This window comes from Aquila chrysaetos, chromosome 5, assembly GCF_900496995.4.
Source record: "Aquila chrysaetos chrysaetos chromosome 5, bAquChr1.4, whole genome shotgun sequence".
Classification (NCBI taxonomy): Eukaryota; Metazoa; Chordata; class Aves; order Accipitriformes; family Accipitridae; genus Aquila; species Aquila chrysaetos.
The window spans coordinates 52,743,053-52,769,011 of record NC_044008.1 but is presented as its reverse complement, the minus strand read 5'-3'; the positions used below and the strand labels follow the sequence as shown (position 1 = coordinate 52,769,011).

The window sequence follows — 25,959 nt, the reverse complement described above, 5'->3', positions numbered from 1 at the left end:
CCCCCCGGCCCCGCAAAAGTGGGTGTTTGGGGGGGCATTACACCCTCTTTCCACCACCGAGGCTGTTGTCACCCCCCCCGGAGCCCGGCTCGCCCGGCCCAGAGCCTCTCTGCGCCTGGCAGACGGTGTCAAAGCCCAAGTTCAAGTCCACGCCGAGGGGCTCTGCCCCGGGATTCCCAGCTCCTTTCCATCCTCCGCCTTTTGTTCGCCTCTGACAATTGCTCTTTATTTCTTACACACCCCCAGCCTCCCCCCCGCACCCCCCCCTTCCCTCCCTGCCCGCACTTGGCACCGTTTAGCTGCCTGCCTGCAAACTTAACAACCCCGGTTCTTGGTATAAGCACTCAAATTACCCTTCTTTCTACATATAAACACGGCCCGGGGTGTGCGGCTCTCCCCGGCCGCGGGGTCCCCCCGGCGCAGCCCGGCTCCCCCGCACCGGCCCCGGCCTGGGCCCCGGCCCCGGCCGGAGGAAGTTTCTGCTGCGGGACACGGCGGGAGAAAACGAGCCGGATCCAGCACCCCCCCTCTCCGGGGCTCCCCCGGGCCAGCGCTCAGGTAAGGGAAGACCTCCCCCCATTTGCTTTTGGGGGGCTGCCTCTGCTGCGGGGCGCGATGGCACGGCAGGTTTTGGGGGGGGATGATAGGGGGCGGGGGTGTCTCTCTGCAGGGGGTCCCGCATCCTCCCGCAAAACCAGCCCTGCCCGGGCACGCTGATGCGGAGCCCCGAGCCGGCCTCCCCCGGGGGTGCGGACCCCCCCCCCCCCGGGCCGGGGTGCAGGAGGGACACTGCCTGGCGGGGCCGGCCGGAAAGCCAGGGGAGGGGGCCTTCCCAAACCTGCCTCTGCCCCGGCCTGCCTCTCTCCGCCCCCCTCGGGAGGGGAACACCCACCCGGGAGCGGGCCGGGGGCCTGGGGGGGACCCCGGCGGGCCGGCACCCCCGGGGCTCCCGAACACCGACACCCCGGACCCGCTGCCCCCGGGACGGGGAGGGGCACGGGGTTTCGGGGGCACCACCCCCCCCCGCCGGGGGGCAGCGGCAGTATCCCTGCTGGGGGCACACCTCCCGCTCCATAGGTGCGATACCTGGGGTTGGGGAGGACATAGGGTGCCCGGGGGGGGGCGCTGGCTGATGCCCGAAATAAATCCCCTCCCAGTGCCTGCGGCTGGGCAGTGCTGGGATAAACTGGTCGGGGCAGGGCGGGTCCGGGGGGCCGCGTCTGCCCGGAGGCCTCGAGCACAGACTGGCAGATTTGGGTTTTCGGCAGATTTTTTTTTCTTTTTTTCCTAAGACAATTTCGGGTGAAGGAGGGGGAATAAACCTCCCCCCCCGCGGTTAAAACAGAGATAAGAGACGGAGGGAGCGAAAACACCTTCGCTGGGGAAGGGGGCTAGATTTGGGAGAAGGGGGAAAAAAGAGGGGGGGATAAGAGGCTGAGAGGGGACGGGGAAGGGGTGGGATACCGGGTGGGGAGGCAGGAGGGGCTCCCCCGAAACCCGTCCCCAAGCGCAGCGCAGCGAGGCGGGCGCCCTTCGCCGGCGCCTCGGGGCGGGGCGGTCCCGCGGGTGCGTGCTGCCGGGCCGGGGACGCCTCGGGGGGGCCGTGCCTCGGGTCCTGTGCTGTCACATCGCATCGCGTCATGCGGCATCGTGTAGTATAACACGGCATCATAAATTATAGCGTAACATATAATATACGTAGGGTTTTTTATATATATATATGGTCTGGAGCGTATATAACACTGTATTACAGCCGGGCGCCGTCCCCGGGGTTTCCCGCTGGTCCCCACGCCCCGGGGAGCGGGGAGGGGTGATGAGGGGGGGTTGCGCCGTGCCGTGACCCCGCCGAAGGTGCGGTGGGGTCGCCGCATCCCCGCTCAGACGGCGGGGACCCCCCCTTCCGCTCCCCAAAACAGAGCCCTGCGCTCCAAGGGGCGTGTTTGAAAATAGCGGGGTGGGCGCACCTCGGGGCGGCGGGAGAGGCTGCTTTTTTTTTTTGCTTTTTTTTTTTTTGTGTGGCTATTTAAAAACCTCACACCCGTACCAGTGCCTCCGATGTCCGTCCCATCCGCGGGCCCCCACGCGTGCGTGTACACACGGGTGCTTCTCCCTACTAGTGCCCGTGCACACCCCTCAGCAGAGGAACCGATGGCCGACCCCCCCGGTCGCCCACCCGCGGCTTCGCGCCCGCCGGGGGCCACGCACGGTGCTGGCGGACCCACAGCGGTCACGAGTTGCTGGGGTCTCAGCAGCCAGGCCGGCGTCGGAGCCCCTCGGAAGGAGGGAAGAGACTTTTTCCCCGGGCGGTGGGAAAACAGAAATCCCCCCGCGCGTGGAAACAGCGAGGATTTGGGTCTGGGCGTGAGGAAGGTGGGACGGAGCGGGGAGAAGGAGGGATGGAGGTGAAAAAGAAATGGAGGGGGAGAAGGAGAGTTGGAGGAGGGGATGGAGAGATGGAAGGGGAGAAGGAAGGATGGAGGGGGAGAAGGAGGGATAGAGGGTAGAAAAGGAGAAATGGAGGGTGGAAAAGGAGGGATGGAGGGGGAGAAGGAGGGATGAAGGGTAGAAAAGGAGGGACCGTGGGGGAGAAAGAGGGAGGCAGGGAGGGAGGGGGGAAGGGTGCCGCACCCCCGATTGGCTGCTTAAGCACAAAATCCGGCGCTGGTTTTGAGGGGAGGGGGCGCGGATGGGCCGGGGGCTGCTGGGGGGCAGAGGTGGGCGCTCGGGCGGCTCGCAGGGCCCCCCCTCCCCCGGCAGCCATTTTGTGGCAGTTCCTGCCGTCGTGCCAGGGCTGGGCGGTGGGGCCGGAGGTGCGCCCTGCCCTCCCCGGCCCGGCGGGGCGGTGAGGGGCGCGGGGCGGGGGGAGGCCTCGATGCCACGGTGGGAAACGTATTACCTCGCCCGCCACGCTTGCCCATTGACAGAGATAAACATGCAAATGAGTCGCTTTGCATGTCATTAGCATACAGGCAGATTGGGGGGGGAGGGGCCGCCTGTGTGCGCACTGCAGCGTGCTTTAATGCAACACCCAAACAGCCATTGCTGGTGTCTCCCGCCAGCAGCACCTGCGGCTCCCCGGGCCCCCTGCCGCGGGCAGTGGGACCCCCATCACCCCCCCCCCGCACCCCCCCGGCCCGCGGAGCCGCCACAGGGGCTGTCCCGCCAGGTACCCGGCTCCTCCAGCCCGGCCCGGGGCTGCAGGGCACAAGGACACGCAGGGATAAATAAAGCCAAACCTCGGGCAGCGTTCCTTTGGGGCTATTTCTGTGTTTTTTCACCTATTTCTGTATTCTTTCACCTTGTGCCGGGGAAAGGAGCGGGCGGGGGGGCCCTTACCGTTCAGCCGCCGCCTCTCGCAGCCCCACTCCGCCGCCGCCTTTAATTGCGTGGGGTGGGTGGAGTGGGGAAAGGGAGAGAGAAAGCTGGTGGATTTGGGGAGGGGAGGTGCAGGGGGGGAGCACGGCCCGGGCTGGGGGGTCCCCGGGGCTCCCGGAGCTGGGAGGGAGGCGGCAGGGGTGCAGCCTGCGGGAGCGCGTTTGCAGGCGGCGGGGGTGTATCTGGTGTCCGTGTCCGTGTGTAGACACGGGTGTGCCCGCGGCCTCTGCGTGTGCCGACCCGTGAGTGTCCGCACACGCGTGTTGCATCCCCCCCACCTTACGCCTGTACCACTCGGGTGGGTGTGCCACACCGGCGAGTGGGTATCCGACCCGGGGGGGTGTCTATGGGACCTGTGTATGTCCCCGCACACGCGTGTGTGTACCCGAGGGGGGTGCGTCTGCACACACGGCCTGCACCCGCTCCCCAGGCACCCGTGGGGTGCATCCCGCCGCGCGGTGAACACCGCACCCACGGCCGGGGGGGTGTGGGGAAGGCCGCCGCCCCACGCCCGCAGCTGAGGAGGGGGAACCCCCCCCCCGGCCGGGCTTCCCCTCCGCGCCGGCCGCCGTGCGGCGGGGGGGGGGACCGGAGGGGGCCCTGCCATCACCCCCCCGGGTTTTCGTTGAAGGGGGAACAGCTCTCCCGTCCCTGCGAGAAAGGCAGGCGAAGCAACCTGCGGCGGGCCGCGGGGCGAGGAAAAAGCAGCCGGGGGTGGGAATCCACCCTCCGCGGCTGGGGCGGGGGGGGGGCACTTCCCGGGCACCTTCTCCCCCGCAAAATCTCCGCAAGGCTGCGGTGAGACGAGGGGAGCGGGGGAAGCTCCCGGACAGCCCCGGGTGCGGGGCTGGGTGCGGGCCCCCGGCGTCCCCCGCAGCCGCCGCTCCGCAGCGCAGGGGGACCTGTCGGGGAATGAACCCCAGCCCCATTTTAGGGGGCACTCAGCGGGGAAGTCACCCCCTTTTTCTCTGCGTCCCCCCGAGGCGCGGCACAACCCCCCGTCCTACGCCTCCCAAAGCAGCAGGTCCCCGCTCTTGCAAAGAAACCGGCTTTTTAGTCTTACAAATAATCCCGATTTTTATTCTTGCAAAGAAACACACTTTTTATTCTCGTAAAGAAACACACTTTTTATTCCTGCAAATAAACACGGGTTTTTTTTTTCCCTTGCAAATAAGCCCGATTTTTGTTCTAGCAAAGAAACCCGCTTTTCTCCGCCTCGGCGGTTTGTTTCTGTTCGGGAAGGACAGGGCGGGGAGAGGGCGCCGGGACCGGACCGGGCGCTATTTTGGGGAGGGGGAGACCCAAACTCTGGAGGGTGTTGAGGAACAAAATCGCGCCGGCTCATCCCCGTGTCCCACCACAGGGGAGGTAAAAGCGCCAGCGAATTTGTTTTCCAAAACAATTTTTAAAAGCTCGCGTATATCTTTTTCGCGTATTTCCTCGGGAGAGCGAAAATTCACAGAGCAGCCCCGTAATGAATTTTTTCTGCTGAAAATTCCTCCCAAATCCAGTTAATAGATTATTATTACAAATAATGCCGCCTCTTTTCTCAGCAACTCAGTATACAATTAGAAATTAGAAACACCGTTGTTTTGTTGTGGGTTTTTTTTTTTTTATGTGTGTGGGTTTTGTGTGATTTTTTTTTTTTTTTCAAATGTACCTGAAATATAATTTTCTTAAGCTTAGGCAGCCTTTCAGAACAGCCCGCTGGGTAAAATCCGGCGGTTCTGCCTTTTAAAACGACAAAAGTGTTAGGTGAAGGCTCCGTGAGAAGCACCGTGGCACGGACAATGCCGAGCGGGGATGAATCTGTCCGGCGTGTGCCACTTACGGGAATCATCCTTTCAATTTCAGTCTCGAGTGAGAAAATTCAGAGAGTCGGAAAAAGCGATTTATGGAGACCCTGAGACCTGCGGCCACCGGAGCGGCCCCGGCAGCGCCGGCCCCGGCCCGCACCAGCCCCCGGACCCGCTCTCCATCCCCCTGTGCCCGATCCCTCCGGGCGGCCGGTGGGATCGGTTCGACAGGGACAGCCCCGGGCTCGCAGGGCAAAGTTTGCAGCGCTCGGCAGAATTACTGCAAGGGCGACGTGGGGCGCAGGATTCGGCCCGGCTCTGCAGAGCCGGTCCCGGTGTCTGGGTGCAGGGCTGGTACCGCTTTGTGCCGCCGGCCCCAGGGACAACCCTCACCCGGAGCATCTCTGGCTCCGGCTATGGGGCCAGCCACAGGCGAGGAGGAGGAGGGCGAAGCGGCGGTTAACGAAAGAGGGCTGTATTTCTGGCAGCAGGGCCGGCTCTTTGTCGCTGGGACCGGGCAGGGCGACCCCGGGGCTTTGCCACCCCGTTTCGCCGTCGGGGCACGGAGGGGCGTCCGCACCGTCCCCAGCACGGGGAGCAGCCCCGCATGCCTGCGAGGCTTACCGAGCCGCTCAATAGTCATTAAAACAACCCCTCGGCTGCGTTTTCGTCTTCTACACACGGTTTCCCCGCACAGGCGGGTGCGTTTGCGTTGGGGTGGCTCCGACCAGCTGCCAAACCGTGGCCCGTGCCCACATCACGGCCCCGGGTCTCGGCGACCCCTGCGTGTGTGTGGGGGTTGATCCCAGCCCGGTGGCGTAGGGAAAAGGGGGAGAGGGGCCAGGATCGGGCCCGCCCGGGGAGGAACCCGGCTCGGCGGGACGTGGCCGGGGGACGCGCGGGGACCGGCGGAGCCGCGCCCCGACGGCGGCCCCGCCCCTGTCCAGGGTCCTGAAACCGACCGCGGCCGCCGAGCCCGCCGAGCCGCCGACGGGGCGGACCCGGCCGGGAGGCGGCGGGAGCCCGCGGGGTGCGGAGCGGGAGCCCGCGGGGTGCGGAGCGGGAGCCGGGCGTCCCGCCGGGGAGCCGCTGGCTCGGACGGCGGCGAGACGGGGCGGCAGCTGTAGGGCCGGCGAGCGGCCCCGACGGCGCGTTTCCATGCGCTATTCTTCCCCGATTTACTGCTTGTCACCGGCAGCTCAATGGGGGTCCCCCCCTCTCCGGGACCTTCCCTGCCTTCCTCCCCCCTCCGCCGGCCACGGGGCCGCGCAGAGCCGACCCCCCCCCCTCCCCGTTTCTTGTCCCCCCCCCCGGCACACCGCGCTGGCCGGCGGCCCGCTCCCCTGCGCGGCTCCGGGGAAGTTCAAGAAGTTGGCTGGCCCCGCTCCCTGCGAGCTGAGCCAGCCCAAACACCAGCGCCTGCCCCGGAATATTTCACCGTCGGGCAGCAGGAAGGGAGGGGGGGACACAGCTTAAATCCGCCCCCCCCCCCCCAACCCCTCGGGCTCTAATCTCCCATGCATCGTTACAACTGTCCGCAATGAGGCGGGGGAGGCCGGGCTGCAATTAGCTATAGAGCCGCTCGCCTTGCAAACAGAGGGGCTCGGATTATTGCAAATTCATTTCTATTTTCCAGGCCAGCGCTTGTATTCTCTGTTAGCATAAGAATAGAGCCAGGCCCTGTGAACTCCTCCGACCTACTGACCCCTCTCCCCAGAAATGAATAGCAGCACTTTCCGTCCCCCCCCCCTCGCCAGCCTCTCCAGCAGACTCGAGCCACAGCCTAAATTCCTAATCAGGGTAATTTAATATATCTTAAGCCCCTGGCTGCTTTATTTTCGCTCCTTTTTTTTTAGTTTGTTTTAGGCATTCACTGGCTCTCACCCCGTCATTAGAGATCCTTATTTGACGGATATAAGAAGCTGTTATGAGACTACAAGTCTCTTTTTATCTTCTAAATAAGCTGTGCTTCCCCGTAATTAGAATGGTGTTCCCAGCCTTTGAGGCCTTTCAGGACCGCCTAACAAAAAACTTGCAGGAGCTGAATAATCCCGAAGTACAAACTCTCCGGCCCAAGCAAAGAGCTGGGACAGACAGAAAGACGCGCCGGGCGGAGCGGGGTGGGGGGGGGGCACCCACGCGTGTGCAGGGGCGGCCTTGCCCGCACCCACCCCCCCGGGGAGCTGGGGTTTTGGTGGGGTCGGAGCAACCCCCTGCCTCTTGTTTGGGGCTCTGCTCCGCGCACCTCCACAACCCCCCGCGAGGGCCTCTTCCCCCCCCCCCCCCCACGCGTGACCTCGGGGGCAGCGTGACCCAACCCCCCCCCCCCCCCGGGGCACCCTCGGCGCCTGGCGCTGCCCCGGCCCCCCCCCCCCCCCAGGGGTGTCACCTCCCTCCCCACGCCGGGGGATGCGGCCCCGGGGTGCCCGTCGGGCCGGGGGGGGTGTCCCGTACCGCCCCACGTGCGCCTCGAGCCGTCGAGGGGATCCCGCCGGGGCAGCACCGCTCGTCCCTCATTGGTCAGCGCGGGCTGACGACGTGCGACCGGGCCTTGCGGATTGGCTGGCTGGGGAGTCGGTCTTGATGGCGTCACGGCTGCTCGACGGGGCTCCCCCGGGCGCTTCTCTGCCTGCCAGGGCGGGAAGGACGCCACGGCGATGGGCGCGGGAGGCCGCAGCCCTCCCTTCCCGTCCCGGTGCGTGTCCCTACGGAGTGGCAGCCCCCGATATTTCGGGAGAATATCGTGTATTTGTACGTAGATATACATAGATATATAAAATAGATGGGGAAATGCGGGGAAAGTGGCTTTGGGATAATTAGCCTTCTTGATGTGGTTGGAGAGTTATCTAATCCAGAGGAGCCTAAAGGCATCATTACGGAGACAATATTTCAGGAAATCCAATTCATTGGAGCAAAAATATGACATTCATTTTGCTGGTTATGTTATTACAAATATCCTTCAAAGCCGACATTTCACGTCCGTGTGCCCCCCCCCCCAAAAAAAATGAAATAAAAGAAAATAAAATAAAATGACCAGACTAAAAGCCCCAAAGCTATGGACTGGGAGTAGGAGGATGAGTCCGGCGAGAGAGGGATCACCCCTCGCCTCCAGGACCCGGGCACAGCGGGCTGGACGGAAGAGGGGGGGGTCCTTGATGCTGGAGGAAGCTCCCAGCGCGGGGGGGAGAGGGCTGGGGGGCGTCAGACAGAAACAGCGGCAATCGCCCGGTCCCAAACGCCGGACACCAGCGCTGCGGCTGCCCGGGGGCTGGAGGAGGCTGCTCCCCGCTCGGTTTGCGCGGAGCTGCGCGCTATTTTCAGCTCTTCCGCGGAGGAATTGCAGTGCGAGCGGCAGTCGGTGGCGGGCGGCGTGCAGGGCGGCTCTGCCTCGCCCGCAGGATCTCGGAGCCGAGCGGTTCCCGTGCGGTGCGGCATAAAACCGCAGCCCCGGCGGGCAGGGCTGCCCCTCTACCCGCGCTGCCCGGCGCTCCGCTGCCCGGGCACGGCAAGTGCCACCGGTGCTACCGGTGCTGCTGGTGCCCGGCGGGGAGCGGCTGGCCGGGAGATGCTCTGCCGGGGTTTCCCTGCCCGGATCAGGCCCTTCCCGCCTCTTTTGTTTGGGGCCGGGGCGGGGAAAGCGGGGCCGGAGCCGGTGGCGGGCTGGGTGCGAGTCGGTCTCTCCCGGCGCCCAGGCTCGCCGGAGCAGCATGTCCCCAAACCCCCCTCAACGAAATCCGCCCCCCGGAGCACCCCTCGCCTCCCCCCCGCGCCGCAGCACGCCGAGCATCCCCCCCGCTCCACGCCGGGGCAGGGACACGCGTGGGCCTCCCCCGCCGTCCTGCGCCCCGCGCGTTTTGTTTTTTTTTTAAGAGAAGGGCAAAACGTGGAGGGAAAATGGTGTTTCCCGGCCGTGGACGGCAGGGTCCGCGGGGAAGCTGCGTCCCCCCCAGCCGGCCTCGGCCTCCCGGGCCCGGCGTGGCTCCGGCCGGCCGGAGCGGGCTCGTCCCGGCAGGGCGGCGGCGGGTGTCGCTCCCAAACCGCGCCCAGCCCGGCTCCTCCAGCTGCCGCCACGTCCCTGCTCCAGCTCGCAGCCCGGTTGTTTTGTTTAATTAAACTCAATGTCAGTGTTAATTTTCCGCCTGGCCGGGCAGCCCTGCCTTTGCCGGAGCCGGCGTGTTGGTTACAGATGTCAACGCGCCCCGTCGGGGCTGCGCCGAGCCCGTGGAGACGCGCCGCGCCGGCCACGCGTGGCTGCGGCCGCAGGCTGCTGGCTGGGGCCGTGGGCTGAGGGGCCAGGGGGCAGCAGGGGCCGGGCTTCCCCGCTAACCGCCCCCCCCGCGATTCGGTCCTGCATGGGCGAGCACCGTTGTGATGTGTGTCATGTAAAGAGCTGTCCCTGCGTGTCTCGCGTGGATTTTCCCGGAGACACGCGGCAATTGGTGAGACCCCCTCCCGGCGGGTTGGGGGCGAGCCGCCGGGAAACCTGGAGGTGGATTTGAGGAGAGAGGAGGTCCTGCCGGTGCTTTAGGAAAGAGGTCCACTCCCGAGGTGCATCCCTGGCTCTGGGGGTCAGAGATGCTCCAGGGACAAGCAGAGGACCCCGGGCTGCCCCCAAACCCACGGCAGCTCCGGGGATGAGCCACCCCTGGTCTGAGGTGTCCCAGACCAGGACAGGGCACAGGACAGTGGCAGGGAGGGGTGCACTCTTTTGCCTGCTCTTGCCCAGCATCCTGCAGCCCCCTCAGCCCCAGGTGGCTCCCAGCCCTTCCAGCAGCCGGGCACCTCTCTGCTCTTGATTTCCCAATTACTTTCCCATCCCCTCCAAACTTTTGGTCCCTGCAGCCCCCCAGGTGACTGCCGAAGCAGCTCCCTGTGCCCAGTGTTCAGCTGGTGCATCCGATGCCCTCTGCATCTTCTGCTGAGACAAGCAGTGAGTAGTAAGTGCCCATTCACCTTCTCCCTGCCATTCATGCTTTCACAGTCTCCTCTCTTCTCCTCCTTAGTCCCCTCTTTCTGCAGACCGGAGTCCTACTCCATTTAATCCCTCCTCAGATGGCAGCTATTGCATATCTCCAACCTGCGTCCTTGTCCTTCCCTGCTACCTACTTATTCCCCTGAGATCCCCCTGCCAGGCAGGGACCCACGTGGCACAGGCTGAGCCGATCCCTGCCCTCCCCTCACCCAGCCCTGCCCTCTCTTATGGTCTGTCCTGAGTCGTCCCTGGTGTGCTGTGTGCCTCTTGTCCCCTGCCAGTGACAGAGCTGATCTTTTCAAAGTCATATCCATGCCTTGGAGCACTCTTCCTCGCTGGAGGTAGCTGTTCCATTGCCGTGTAGGCAATGGATTTGTTTTCTCTGTGCTCAACACTGAATTCCTCCTTCATTTGAAGGCCAAGTTCATCAGCACAGCGAGACCCTTCCATACCCTTCTATACGGTGCCAGAGTTTATCGTGTTGGAGCAGCAGTGGATATTGTCCCGTTGCTGCATCCTCCCTCCTCCCTGGCACTTCCGAAGGCCCACGTTCCTGCCCACCGTGGGGGCTCCGGCACTGACCCCTCCGCGCTGGGAACCCCCGGGGTTTGTTATGCCACTTTGTCTCCTAACTTTTAACCGGTTATTCATTCCCCAGCTGCTTTTCAAACTTCACTTCTCAGCAACAGGCTCGGCCTTATTTACCAAACAATCAGGTTTATTGCTGTTTCTCCCCATTCTTTGTTACCATTTCTATCTGTTTTCCCCATTAAACTCAGGACGTTGTGATTTTCCGGACCCCCCGTAGAGCCCTTTTGCGGAAGTTGGCTATCCTCCATTCCTATTTACAAAGACCGATTCACACAGGAGGCTAAACTCCAGCTACTGAAATAGCCATTTCATATTTAAGTTCTTCTAAATGCCTTGCCTAAATCCCGTCTTTTCTCACTACGTGTTTCTGTGCACTCGATCGAGCTGTTTTGCAACCTCTCCTACTGCTACTTGGGCCATCAATGCATCCAGCCCCCTGGAAAGAAAGCTTCTTTTGGGGGGATTTCTTGAAGATCATGGTAGCAGTATCCAATGTAGGGGGGTCTCCAATGTAGGGGATTCATGCAATTTTCTTCTTCCTTCATTTTCTTCTCCTGCGGATGCCAAGTGCCCGGACATCCGCCTCTGGTGCTTTTTATTTGTTTGCCATCAGCAAATAATTCCTGAAAAATCCCTTTGTCCTGCTTTGTTGTTTTGTATCGATGTTGGGGAGTTCACCTTGGAGGGGAGCTGAGGATGGGATTTAGGTGCTATAGGGGCGGTCACAGCTCTGACACAAGTGACCAGTATAAACCAGCCACCATATGCCTACCTCATCCTGATGGGGGGGGGATTTACTCCTACCACCTGTCTCTAAAACTCCCCCAAACAGATCCCCGCTCTTCGGGTGTTGCTAGGCTCCAAGCAGCACCATCCCAGCCCCTTTCCCAAGGCAGGCATCACATCCCAGGAGGCAGAGGATGGGTGATGGTGGGCCAAGGGCAGGAGAGCCTGAGGGGGCCACAGAGCTAGCCTGCACTGGTCCTTGAGGAGAGCCAGCCTCTTGGCACGCATCCCCCCCACCCCGCCTCGACAGAGGCGCAGGTGTGAAGGCGACAGAAGAGGAAAACGGGCCCTGCCGTATTGAAGCCGCTCGTAAACAAAGCCACTTGAATGGAGAGGATTCAGAGAGCCCAACAGCCGCAGGAAACTATAATTACGTTTAAATATTGTTAGCATCATTATCTTTTATCTGCCATCAGATTAAAACAATTATGGCATTTTCAGGAATCGTCCTGGCATTCTCTTGACCGGCGTTATCTGTCAGGCAGGAAATGTGATTTTCACTTGGAGAGGTGCCAGCTGCTGCGCGGCCAGTCCCACGGCCCCCGTGATGCGCCGGTCCCGGCAGAAGCCAGCAGCCGGGGTGAATTCCCATTTTATGGAGAAATTCGCATTCATCCTGTTCCCAGTGATCAGGCATCGGTCGCTCCTTCATCCCCATCCCTGTATTGCTCTGAGTTTCTACGCGCTGGCTTCGGGGTTACCTGGCCTGGCAGTGGCAGGGGGAGGCGGAGCGGGGGGATGCCGGCCCATGCCATCACCTCTGCTGGTGGCAGTGGCTGTGCGCTGGAGCGGGTGGGCTTGGCAAACACGGCTCCGTGCCTGAAAGCCATGGTGAGCAATTTACCCGAGGAACTCATTTCAGGAGATCTAGTCTAAGTTAATTAAAGATGGCTGGCTGGGGTCATCGCCTTGGCAACAATTAAGGGCAGGAAAGACGCCTCATTACTAATAGTTTTTAACAAAAACCATAATTTTTCATATCAAGACAATCCCAGGCACACAAGGTGGGGGGGAGAAGGATGCTTTCTGGCTTTCTCTCTTTCCCCACCTGGGCTGCAGGTTAGCCCACTGGGCAGGACCTGGAGATGGGAAAACGGGATTGAAAGGAAAAGCCCCTTTGTGGATCTGGAGGCTGGCAAGTGTCCCGTGGCCGGTGCCTGGGTAGCAGCACCAGAGCTGGCGGGAAGGGGCCACACTGACAACGGGGGTTATGCCTGGAGGGCGGCAGGTAGGATGTGGCTTCTCGAGAAGGGGAGAAGAAGCCAGGAACTGGCCATCGCCGCTGTGCAGGGACTGTCCGCACATCCCGGCCCGGGGAGCATCGTGCCAGCCTGCCACCCACAGCCACCGGCGATGGGGTTATTCCTCCAGCTGTGCCTTTGTTTTTTAATTTCCCCCCTTGTACTCCAGAAATCTTAAATGCCGCTGCCTACTAATGCCAGGCTGGGCAGAGTAGCTTTATTTTCTACTTAATTAACTGTCATCCTGTGATTGATCAATTAATGATGGAGCCATCACAGTAATGCTCTGGGAGCCAGTGCGCCGGGGCCAGGCCGAGTCACGGCTCTCCTTCCCACTCCTACCTGCTCCGGCGCCCCGGCACACTCCCCCCGGCACCGGGGCCGTGCCGACTCTCTCCTGACAGCAAAGGACAACGTGACGGATGGAAAAACCCTTGCTCCCAGGAAATTTGGCCATTTACAGGACAGCTGTAGGAGGGACTGGGGACCAGGGACTGGGTGTGATGTTCCTGCCCTGACATCACTGGCTGGTGGCTGGGGGTCGTGGAGAGGGCCACTTCCCTGCTGGACACGGCGCTCGCTGCTACCTTTAGCTTTAGCCCAGTATTTCTGCTGTTTTCCCCCCTTGCAGTGACATTTTGGCTTGGGAGAAAGGACGAGGCTGATGTTGCCCGTCGGGGTGATGCTCTCACTGCTGACCCAAAGGGGTCAGGGCTCAGCAGAGCCAGCAGCAGTGTGGGTCTACTCATGGCTGCCCCCTCCTCCTCCTCCTCCTCCTCCAAAGTTGCACACATGGCTCAAACAGGAGGGATAAATATAAACTCCATTCAGATATCCATAGAAACAGAGCTGGAGATGGAAGACCCCATGCAGTTAAAACCTTCCTCCTCCTTCCCACATGCTGCTATTCCCAGTATTATTCCAGAGCATTTTATAAAACCAGTAGAGCTGGGCAGGGACCAACAGAAATGACCAGTAAGGTGTTACTGGGAAAATCCCAGAATGGGGGAAACACTCTTTCTGCTGAATAATTTGTTAGCGTTAAAAAAAAATCAAGGCTGTGTTTTGGTGAGGCTCCCCTTGGCGTGGCTGGGCGTGCCAGCACACACGTGCGCAGGGCTGAAAGGGATGCAGCGTGACTCTGGCGCGGAAGTGGTGTAAGTCCTGCCGCTTAATTACTGTTTCCTTGCCGTGCCGTGAAAAGTGCTGAGATACAGATTTGATGTGCTGAAAAGCGTCTGGCATCTTGTCACGCACCAGCCCATCTCCAGCATTCAACAGCTGGTGAATACACCCCCCTACGTACCCCCAGACGTATACCTGCACCTACAACATCGCTGCCTGTTTATCTATGGATCGGTCCAAACGATAACGTGTTTATTCAGACAACTCCACCAGCTGGTAAAAAGAAACCAAATTGGTACCAAAGGGAACCAGCCGCTTCTCGGGGCTGCGTGTGCGGCTCTTCCTCCCCACCGGCTCCAGATTGAGTCGTTTGTCTCATTACATCCCTGCACACACATCCGCACCCACACACAGATACATATATAATCCCATGCGTACAGCCAGGAGAAAACCTTACATAGTATTATAAACATAATGCTATTTTTTGAATTAAAGCTTAAAACTGTTCATCGGAGATGACACACGCAACACGTTCAAGCCCAAGAATAGGTTTGGAAGCAACTCTGGAAAATATCAATAATCACGAGCGTTTCCTTACATCCCAAACCCAATCCGAGATCATTTCTGCTGTCAATAATGCACATTTACAGGGAGAAGACATCCAAGGAGGCCCATGCCTCACGCCCTGCCTCCTCTTAGGGGTGAGGTTTCTGCACCTTCCTGGGCTGGGGGAAAGATTTTTTCCCCCCTTCCTCATGGCAAGGAAACTGTTTGCTGAATTAATGCCCCTCGGTGGTTTTTGGGTGAGGAACAGAGCCTTCTCTCTGCCTGCTCAGTGCCTGGAGGTGCAAGGTGGTGTTAGGTGTGGTGTGCCCAGTGATGCTTGGGCAGCGCCCAGGCTTGTGCCGGCTGCTGAGCTCCCATGTGTCGTGGCCAAGCGGAGCCTAAAAATAAGCCGGGGTTTGGGTGGCAAGAAGGTTTTTGCAGTGTGCCAAGGTGGGAGGCAAAATGGGGAGTGGGTGGCAAAGCACATATCCCCTGTAGTCATACAGGAGGGAGCAGGGAGATGGAGAAATTGTGGATGTTTGGAAAAGTAATGGCTGAGCATCCTCAGCATCTCCTAGCCCCTCTCTCCGCTGGCTGCCTCCATACCCCAGCCAAGGCAGCGGGAGCTTGGCGGGTCCCCGGGGGCTTTTGAAGGGCTGACCATGGGGTGGAGGAGGAGGAGAGGCCATGGGGGAGGTGGGCTGGCCACTCGCCTGCACAAAGGGGCCCGGGCCAGCAGTGCCCGGCGTGCCCTGACCCCGCACGGGGCAGTCGGGAGGGCACAGCCACATTATGGCCAGCTCATAAAGATGCTCCGAGACAGAGCTGGAGCCATTTAAAACCAATTAATAACTGTAAACTGCCCTAGCCCTTGCTGTTCATTAGGCAACCACAAAGAAACTTTATTTTAGAGTTGCAAGTCCTTTTTTTTTCTGAGAAAAACTTTTTAAATATGTAATTGGCTCTGGGAACCAGGACCCAAAGGGGTTGCAAAAGCAAGGGAAGCAATTGCCTTAATCAGTCCAAGATCTCTGATTTATTTATGTATTTATTTCGATTTCAAAGCAGTGCTGCTCATCATATCAGGGCCTTTAGAAGCACAATTATTCTCTCGACAGAAGAGCTAACCTAGGCTGCGATTATTTGCGTTTCTGAAAGGCAGCGGTTCCCCGTCAGCTGTCCTCCCCATGAACGCGCTCCTGCTCCCGCATCTCTCCGAGTGATTTTAGCATCTGAGAAACATCCCCCCCAGCTTTCCCGTAGCCACAGCCCGCCTGAGCAACCAGTCTTTCTGCCGAGCTTCCCAGCTTCAAAGAGCGGGGCGAGCGTTCGCTAAATAACGTTTCTTTATTCCTGTTCTTTGGCTGCTTTTCAAACAGTGATCGAGAAACTTGCTTGTGTCCTTACAGCTTGCAAAAGGCACCCAAGGTCACAGGTGGAAGGAGCTGGGCAGTCTCAGCCCCGGGTGGGTTTGGGACCACAGAGTTTTCCTTTTATTTTGGCCCTGAGAAATGTTTTATTCCCAGGTTGTGCCTGGGTTGGAGGGGGATCAGGGTGGGCTTTGGAGGCGATGCTCTGCTGGCCTGCGGAGGCAGAGGGTGTTCCAGTGGCAGAAGGGAATGAGCAGAAAGGGAGGAAAAGAGGGAGCTGTGCTTTGAAAAGAAACCTCCTCGCAGCTGCGGTGGGATGCCCCTTGTTGGGGTGATGCCTCAGCTGAGCATCCCCGGGGCAGACAGGCAGGTCGGGGCTTGGGGTGGGCAGCGTCGGTACCCACAAGGTCAAGGGGGCAGCAAATCCACAGGGCTGGGATGGATCCTGCTGGTGTTTCCCCCACCAGCTGCGAATTTTGCCCCCATAAAGGGACAAAAGCCCTTTGCAGTGACAGCCCCGCAAGCATCCCCATCCCAGGGTGCTCAGCCACCCTGTCCCCAGGAGGTCCCTGTGGCTGGCAGAGATGCCACGCCGCGTCCCCGACCTCACCATGGTGCTCCTTCGCGGTGGCATGAGCCACCCGTGGGCTTGCGAGAAATCCTCGCGTGTTGTGTTCCCCCCATCCCCGTCCCCGCAATGCATATTTTGCGAAGGTTTAATTGGCTGCAATTATTAACTAGCACGGACACTGGAAACCTGCCAGTCAGGAAAATAATGAACCATTTTAATACAAATTCAGCCTGTAAACAAACGCGGCTGCCAGAGCCGTTGCGGCCGTCAGAGCCGTTGTGGCCGCCCGGCGCTGGGAAAGGCAGCACAGGAGATTAGCGGGGAGACCCAGGGCAGCCCCACCGTCCCCCTGGCACTGGGTGAGGGTCTGCGTCCCCACGGCCACCCCATGCCCCTGTGGGAAAGGCCTTGCCTTTCCCTGGGGGCTCCCCCGTGGGACCGTAATGTCACCCCCAAATAGCAGCACCAATAACAGAGCAGGGGCCAAACCCGTGTGGATGTCAGAAGATGTAGATTTGGGCTTTGGGGTAGTTTTGGGGGGGGGGTGTGTGGCAAGGGAAGGGTGGCAGCAGGGCTGCGCGTGGGGGAGCAGGTGGAGGGGGTGGCCGGGGCTGAGCCCCATCAGAGCATCTTTGCTCCCCAACTTGCCTTGCATCCCTCCCTGGTCCCACGAGCCCACCCGGGGTCCTGGCACCTCCACCCCGGCTTGCACGGTCACGGACATGGGGAAGAAACCCGCTCTCCCCTGGCAGATAACTCCTTTATCTGCCAACGGGCTCTCCCCAAAAAGGGTTTTCGGGGCATTCAGGCAGTGGGCAAACAGCCTCCTCTGCCCGCTGCAGGCAGGAGGGAGAGATGCTGTGGCCCTAGAGCATCCCTGGGGCACTGGCATCCTCCGGCAGCCCCCGGCATCCCCCTGGTACCCAGGGTGAAAAGGCAGGGCCCCCTCAGCAAAAGGTGTCTGTGGGACCCAGACCCAGACCCAGACTTGAAATCTTCTATGCAGGGAAATATTTCTGCCGAGGAACTGCTTTTGGTTTATTCTAAAAGGGCTACATTTTTCTATGCTTTTTTTTGTAAATTTTATCTCTCTCTCTTTTTTTTTTTTAATAGTAAAATGGGCTGATGGTTCTTTTAACTTTCAGTAATTTGTGGAAATTAAAAAAAAAAAGAAAATAATTTGCAACACGACCCAGATTTTAATGGCACTCTGAAATGGATGTCTCCAGGCTTTGTTTTATTTTTTTTTTTTTTTTTTATGAATTCATTCCCAAAATGGTGAAAAATCTCTCAAATCTGTATCATGAAAGTGTTCTGAATTGTTTTCCTGATTTTTAAAATACTCCTGAAAAATTAATTGTTCTGTATTTGGATGGAGATTAAAATCATCTTTGTCTTACATGTAGCTCGCAGGAGCATATTTTTCCATTAGAAAATAAAGCAAAATTTTGTAAACCAGACAGATTTAAAAAAATATAAATTAGTAAAAAGGGGGAATCGGCTCTTTCTTCAGGGTCATGTGTGTAAAAAGGCATTTTTACATCTTGTCTGGGCTAAGACTATTGCTGCCTGCCTTCAGAAGTGGCTACTTCCCTTGAATTAAGCACCAAGGTAGTAAAGATATGGTATTTATAAGCCAAAAAATAAAGCAGGCACAATTTATTAAACAGCTACAATGTGACAATAAATAATTTTAATGTCAATCAAAATCGGATTATTGTCACTGAAATTTGGATTGAAAAGATAAAAGCCTGAAAGGGAGAATTGAAATCCAACCCCGGAGATGATTCCAGTACCTTTGTTCCTCATGATAAATATTTTGGGTGAGAGTTTAAACCAGCTAATTCTTAATTTTGGGGAAAAAAGGTTGAGTGGGGTAGGCTTTTAAGAAACACAGTGAGAAAATGTAATCATGTTTGGGATTGGTGAGAAAAGCTTTTTTTTGTGAAAGCGAGAGAGAAAACTATTTTATTTTATTTTATTTTTTTTAAACTGCTTGGGTTTTAATTTTCTTTTCAGTGTCAGGCAGCAGCAGGAGAGGGATGCTTCTCCCCACCAGGCCAATATTCACCCTCCTTTCTCCCATCTTAGGAAAACCCAAACTTACCCCCCCGGGATGCACCGGCTGAAGCTGCCCGTGCTTCGGGACAGGCGTTTATTGGCGCAGCCAAACTTCAGACGCCCGGGGAGCCCCGGCTGCTGCATGGCTGCTCCGCTCCTGCCACCGGCCACGGCCCCAGCTCCCCCACCTGCCGTGCTGGGGCCTTGGGGCAAGGGCCCCCTCCAAAAACCCTCGCTGAAATATTCTCCTTTGATCCCTGAGCTATTCAGGGGGGTAGCGTGAGCATCCGGGGAGAAAACAGCTCTTTTTGGGGATGGGGATGGTAAAAAAAATAATTCTCCTGGCAGGGAGTGGGGCATGTCGGAGAGCGGAGGCCAAGGACACGGCTCTGGGAGAAGCATTCTCATCACCTAGTTTTTAACCCCAAAATGAGGATGATGAAGATGCTGGGGCATAATGGGGTGCAGGCAGGGCTGCTGGCCTCTGCTTGATTCCCCTGAGGGGCTGGGACCCTCCGAGCAGGGTAAGGTCCCCTTCTCAACAGCATCGCCCAGCTTCCCCTCCTACGCCTGCCCACCGGCCTCGGGCAGCAGCTCTGCCTTGGCACAGAGTTCAAACGGTGCCTGATTTGGGGCCGTAACCAGCAAGCATTCAACTGGAGTGTCCGAGGTGGAAACCCTCTGCGTGTCTCTAGGGTGACGTTTTTATTCTGCATCCCAATAAAGCCCAATTCCTCCTTGAGACAGAGCTCCCAATTATTTTTACAAGGATTTAGGGGCATGACATAAATAAATGTACCTATATATATATTTAAATATGTATAAGTGCACACCAAATTAATACCCAATATTGGCTTAAAACCCACGGCACCAGAACACGCATGGATGGAGGTGTGGGCTAGAAGGGGGATGTCTAAGTTTGTCCCCGGAGCAGCTGATGGATGCGCAAGGAGGAACCGGCGGGGGCCGGGTGGTTTTAATCAGTGTGTGTGTGCGCGCGTGTGTGTGTGTGTGTGACAATAGTTGGGTGAAGAAGGGGACCTGACACCGGCATCCTTGATTTGTTATAAATCACACCCGTAAAAAGAGGGGGGAAAAAAAAATTAAATCCGGGGGATCACGGTGCTTTTAGTGCCAAGTCAATCCCCAAGCTGGAACAAAGCTTTGCCAGCCCTGAAATAAATGATGCTGCACCTAATGGCTCTTATCCCTTCCCCGCTGCCTCCGACCAGGCAGCTTTAGGGTTTTAACGATGCCGACGTGATGGGAAGCAGTGTCTGGGCCTGATGCTGATTTTTACCGGCAAAGGTAGCCCCGCCGGGTGGGGTGGAGGTCCTGGGTGACTCGTGGTGGGGAGGGGAGGCTCGTCCCAATGTCCCCAGGTCCCTGCTTGGCCGTGGCTTTGCTGATGCCCCGCAGCCGCCGGGCTCCTCTCTGCTCAATTGCACAGTGCGCAAATGGAATCGCTCTCCTCGCTGTTTGTGGCCACGGGAGTGGAAGAATTACATTGGGCTGAAAATAGTATTTACTTTTACTGATTGAAAAATAGATGTTGGGAAAAAAAAAATAAAAAAAAAATGCAAAAGCAGGAATTGAAACTATAATTACAACAAACCATATGTAAACTCCCAGGTAAACACTGATTATACTGTGTCATTTCAGCCAGACTTTATTAGTGAGGAAAGAAGCAAATCTTCTTTCTTTCTCTGCCTGCGGTGGATGCAGCACGCAGGATCCCACCGCCTGCCATTTGCAGAGCACTTTTCACCCTAAAAAAATCTCATGTTTATGGCCTGATCCTGCATAGCTCTCATCAGCTCAGTTTCCTAGGCTGAGCCGTGCTGTCCCCTTGTGTGGGTGCAGAATGGGTCTGCTGGGGTGCTGCTGTGGGTGCAGGGCTGAGCTGCCCTGGGGCACTTCCTCCCATTTGGGGAGAGGCTGGGAAGGGGCCAGAGTGTGCCAGGGGGATGAGAAACTTGGGGTGCAGGACCCAGCATGCTCACTCCTACAGTGCTGTCTCCATGGGATGGGATGGGATGGGATGGGGTGCCCCAGCTGCAGCATCCCCTTTCCCGCAGGCACTTCACAGGCCCAGCTGCGGGAGGACAGGGCTGGACAGATCCATCCTATGAGAAAGGCTGGAGGAGGTGAGTGGCCGCAGCCTCGCCAGGCCCTTTGCTTGGCCCCCAGCAATGGAACCAGACCCCCTTTATTGGGGAGCTGCATCCCCAGAGCCCAGCACCCCAAATGCAGGAGAGGAGCAGGGTTGGCACGCTGTTCCCGGCTGCCTGGGTTACGCAGCATCCCACTTGCTCGCTGGCACAGCCCATGGTCCCGCAGAGCCTCCAGGATCTCTCCTCCCTGCTGGTCTGGCGGAGACAGAGGAATGCCATTGCACTGGTGATGTGTCAGTCCCCACTGTCCCCCACGTCACTCTCAGGACACACCGGAGGGGACCGCAGCATCCCCTCCTGTGCCATGTGGTGCAGGGGTCACCTGGCAGCACCATCCCCTTCGGATGAATATTTGGGGTGCTCTTGCCGCAGTTTCCTTGCGGGGGCCGTGGGGAAGGTTGGGAGTGGAGGGGAAGAAGGAAATCACGACTAACGTGGGTAAAACCAGGTATGGCTTATACAACAGGGCTGCAGGGCCCGGCCGGCCTTACAGCTTTGCCATAGTGGCACCCTGTGGCAAAATGCATTACTACAGCTGGCAGGGGCTCTGGAGGGGGACACAAGGCCGTGGGGACCCTCGCCGTGGGGGCTCGCAGCCCCACGGGGACACCCCCCCCCCACACACAGGCAGGGATGGGATGCCGGGGGCTGAGCAGCGGGTGGTCGCCATCGCTGTGACATCCCGGTCTCTCGTCATGGGTACCACCCATCCCCATAGTTGCCCATGGGGTCAGCCGGGATGCCCAAACAGCCTAGACATCCCCCTGGGCCGGTGCCGGGATGCTGGCAAGCTCGTCGGTCACTGTGCACTTCTTGCTCACTTAGGGGTCTCCAGTGGCACCTGCGTGGCCAGGCAGCGTGGGGCTGCACGGTGGCGTGGAGGGGGGGTGTGTGTGTGTGTCTTGGTTTTCTCCTCCCGGAGCAGACCCGGAGCGACGGAGTGAGCTCTTTGTCTGCCTGCACGCCTGCCTGTCACGGCTCCCGGCGTTTCCCAGCCACCTTGCACAGCGCGCAGCCACTTTGGCAGGAGCTGTCTCGGAATTTTAATGCGGCTGATTAACGCGCCACGATGCAATCACGGAGCCGGCCATACCCCTTGCCAGCCTTGCCTTTTGGGGGAATAAATAACCAAACCCAACCAGCCACCCCCACCCATGGCACATCACCCCATCCTGAACTGAGCTGGGGAATGGGACCGAGCTGGAGATGCGAGGTGATCCCAAAGGGAGAGATCCCATGCCAGTCCTGTCTCAGCCCAGCAAGCCGTGGGGTGTAACACAGATGCTTCTGCCATCCCGGCCTGGCGGTGGCAGAGCTGGTTTTGGGGATGTGCCAAGGGATGTGGCACTGGGTAACACAGCAAGGAGTTGTGGGAAGGGTCACCTCTCCCTCTGGGAACAAGGGTGAGCGATGGAAAACTCCAGGCAGAAGGGAAAACGGTGAGGGAGAGAAAGTGGAGAGACAGGGGAAAGCTGCCTGCTGAGCAGGGAGGAGGAGATGGGTGAGCAGATAGCCCTGCCGCCCAGGAGAGGACGAGGGGGAGTTATTGACACAGAGGACACGTTGCTAAAAATTAAATCTGTCCCTTCCTCAGGCGGTGTTGACAGAAGAGGATGGGTAGGAGATATCAATGGCAGGCACACGTGTCCCAGGAGAGGGTGAGACACCAGCGGAGACGGAGCAAGAAATGAGCCTTGGACGGCTGCAGAAAAGAAACTCAAACCCTCTTCGGAAAGTGGGGGGCACCTACAGGCTGGGGGCACCCCATGAAACACCCACCCCTCCAAGCATCGGGGAGGATCCAGTGGCCATCAGGGCCTGGCATGGGCCCCATCGGTGTTGGGGAAGGTGCAGGACTGTGCGAGGGGCTGGGAGACACCCTGCATCCCTTGTTCACGGAGCTTTTACAGCAGAGAGGGGTGCAGGAGGAAACCTCCCCTGAATGTCAGCTGCTCTGGTAGGGCTGTGCCAGACCTTCGCTGCAGCCAAAAACAAGATGGGGAAGAAGAGATACTGAACTCCTCTGCAGCGGGGTGGGGGCTTGTGCCTGCCAGGCTTGGTGTGGGGATGCTCCCACCTCCATTGGCCCTCCCTGCGCTACCAACAATTCCCATGCAGGCAGCCGAGCTGAGCAGAGCGGAGCCGGGAGCGGCCAGGGAGGGAGGGAAGGAGGAAGGCAGCAGCCGCAGTGACAGGGCCTACAGCCTGGGCAACCCTGTGATGTTCATGTGCTGGTGACCGGGAGCACCATGGCATGGTGCTTCTTACGGCATGGACATACAGGGGAGGATGCTCGCAGGGGCACAGCAGAGCAAAGGGGGAGAGGTTGGGAGATGCCACTCAGGACCCATCACGCTGCTGGGATGTGCCCACAGGTAGAGGAGGACATGTGAAGGGGACGAGCGGGCACCCAGGGAACACAATTACTCCAGCACCTAGAGTAAAGGCCTGAAGGTTGCATGTATGAAGCAAAGGTGGTTTGGGCCCAGATGGGAGAGGAAACCCATTTCTGGAGCACCTCCTCCAGTGGGAGATGACTTCAGAGCAGTCATGGAGGTTTGAGCTGGCCAAGGGTTTGGCTGAGAGAGGTTAGGCTGACATTTCTAACTTGATTGCAACGAAGCAGCTCTGCTGGGGAAGGTTGCAATGTTTATTAATGGTAGTGAAGGAAGGGACCAGCAGATTTTTAGATCCCTGCAAGCGTAAGGAGGGAGAATGGGCCCTTTCCCAGGCGTTGACCATGGACCATGACCATACTGCTTCACCATGGGGCTTCCCAGATGTCAGCCATGTCCCAAAAAATAAATGATGAAGAAAGGGGGAATAAACCCCAATGCAAGGAAGGTGGCACAAGCCACCCCTCTGCCTTAGGGCTTCTCTCGCTAAAGGCTGGATCAACCCTATTTTGGGGGCCTGCAAGGCAAACCCCAAATGCAGAGCAAATGCCACTTGACGGGGGTCTCTCATTTCACCTTCAGACCAGGGAATCCCTGTTTCCACAGCTGCCGGGTGCAGACCCGTGGTCCCACCATAGCAGCCTTTTCTCCCAAGTAAGAGCTTCCTTTGGGAAGGTGATTTCACTCCCATATGCACACTCCCTGGTTTTCTTTGGGGTTGTGTCCCCCCTTTAGCATCCTTTTACCCTATTAATATCCTTTGACTGTCCTCACACCTGCAGACAATCTGGTCCCCAACCACCTCCACCTCCCCCCTCCTCAAAAGCTTCCCTCAGCTGTCTTGAAGTCGTAGCTGAAATCTGCGGTATGTAGGAGGAGAAATTCAGTCTGACAGCAGTTTAAAACACCGCACTACTTGGCAGATTTAAATGCTATTTTAAATATAAGCTATGACACAACGGACAAAAATAGCATTGAAAATACCCTGTCATGTTCCATATTGCGAGGAATAGAGAAGCAGACCAGGCTAGAAAGGAGCAGAGAGAGGGGCCAGATGGAGAGGAGAGGTTATTTTATTTGTTTTAAAGAAACTGGATAAATGTATTTTGTATGTGACTGGGTAAATGTGTTTTATGGAGCATGGAGCCAAATAAAAAAAAAAAAAAACCTTCTCATGAAAAATCTACATATTTTATTCTATGTGGGATCTGCCGAAGCAGGTTTGCTGGTAAAGAATTGGTGAGAGGATATATTTGTTACCAGGTTGTTGTGGTGATGCTCAACACCAGCAGCCACCAGCTATCGGAGACCGCTTGGTCCTCTCTGAGCCTTTTTCTCCTCTTTATTTATCTATGATTTAATAGGAATTTTCTCTCCTTGAGAAAAAAAAACAGCCACCCTAAAACACCTGGAAGTGATGGTTCGCTTGCAGCTCCCGGGTCGGTGACCCCGCAGTGTGCCAGGCCGGGAGCAGGTGCCGTAGGACCTGATGTGTCGCGGCGCTGGGCTGGGGGTGTCGCTGCAGGGTCAGCCTGTGGGACCAGGGAGGGATGGAGGGATAGAGGGATGCGGGCTGAGCCGCCACCGATTTCCTGAGGCGTGTTGGTGTGTGGCTGGAAGATGCCGGGAGCTCTCCTGACCCTGCAGCACGGTTGCCCACCCAGTGTGGGTGCAAAGCGCCCAGAGTATCTGGGCCCTGAGATTGTGGGGCTGCAGGGAAAGGTTTCTTCTTCATCGTCCTTCCCGACTACAAGCGCTGCTCCAAGCTGCTCTCCTCCCAGCATCTGTTTTCCCACTCCTCCACACACCCCAACATACAGGGCAGGACAAACATCCATGCCCTCTTTGGGTTTGTCTCAGAGGAGTGGGTTTTGGTTCCTTCTGATCCCCCCAGTATAACCAGCAGTAAATCTGGTGGGAAAGGGCTGACCTGAGGACGGTCCAAGAGGTTTGGGGAGAGGTCGAAGTGTGAGCGAGGCTCAGGCTGCAGCACCACACACCTCCCTGAAAAGCTCTGGAGATAAGGGCTGGCACTCCCCACTGAGCTGTCCCTGCCTGGGGACAGGCGCAGGGGTCAGCACCCACAGCACAGCAGTGCCAGGTGCCAGCTGTACCCCCCAGAATGGTGTAGAGTGTGGGATTTGCTCCCAGTACAAGATCCGAACAGCTCTGCCTCTGGCTGCCTGACTGCAATAGCAATTGCCCCTGCTTATGCTGCGGTAAGGATTTGGTACCCGACAAGCACGCGATGGCACAAGTTACCAGGGTGGCCAAGCTGCCAGCACACTGTTGAACTCCCCGGCAGGACTTCAGGGCCTCCCTGAGCCCCCTCCACCCACTGCTAGTCCCACTGCAGTGGCAGAAACCAGCAGCAGAGACCTGGAGCAAAACGTTTTTGCCATCACCTTCAGAAAGGTCTTTTTTATTTTAAACTCAGCATGTTATTATAATAGAAACACACAATTTAAAGAGTTTAACAAAACAGTTCAATGAAGCCACGTTAGCATTAGAAACCAAAGACTGAGATCTTTCAAGCCCTTACAAATCACCATGGCCTGGGAAAACGTGCCCTTGGTTTTCCCAGCCAACATCTCTAGGCAGATTTCCCTGACTGTACAGTGTCGATGGCAAAAGCTTTTTACTAGGAGAGAGAGAACTGCCCTGAGGCTGTGCTCCCATCTCATCCCCTCACACTCTGGGTGCCTGCCCCCAGCCAGGGGCTTGCAGCTTCTCCTGACCCTCCGGCTGTGTCCACCCATGGGATTCCTGTGGACAGCAGCTCTGTGGGCACCATGGCAGTGGGACCTCGAGCACCGCTTGGCATCAGGAACGGCATCACTGCTCACACAGCCAGGCAGGGAAGAAACTCTGCGAAGCTCTCGACACGTTACCATGACCTTCTCAGGCTCTAGGCTAAGGCAACCTGCAGAGAAGGGCATCCACACCTGCACATCT

At 58.2% G+C, this 25,959-nt stretch overlaps 1 long non-coding RNA gene across 1 annotated transcript; it reads left to right on the top strand.

Annotated features, from left to right (window-relative positions):
• Nucleotides 1–234: 234 nt before the first annotated feature.
• On the top strand, nt 235–24,176 carry LOC115342242. The gene is made up of 2 exons (XR_003923690.2): nt 235–558; nt 22,203–24,176. It is a non-coding gene; the product is annotated as an uncharacterized LOC115342242 (long non-coding RNA).
• The last annotated feature ends 1,783 nt before the right edge of the window (nt 24,177–25,959 follow it).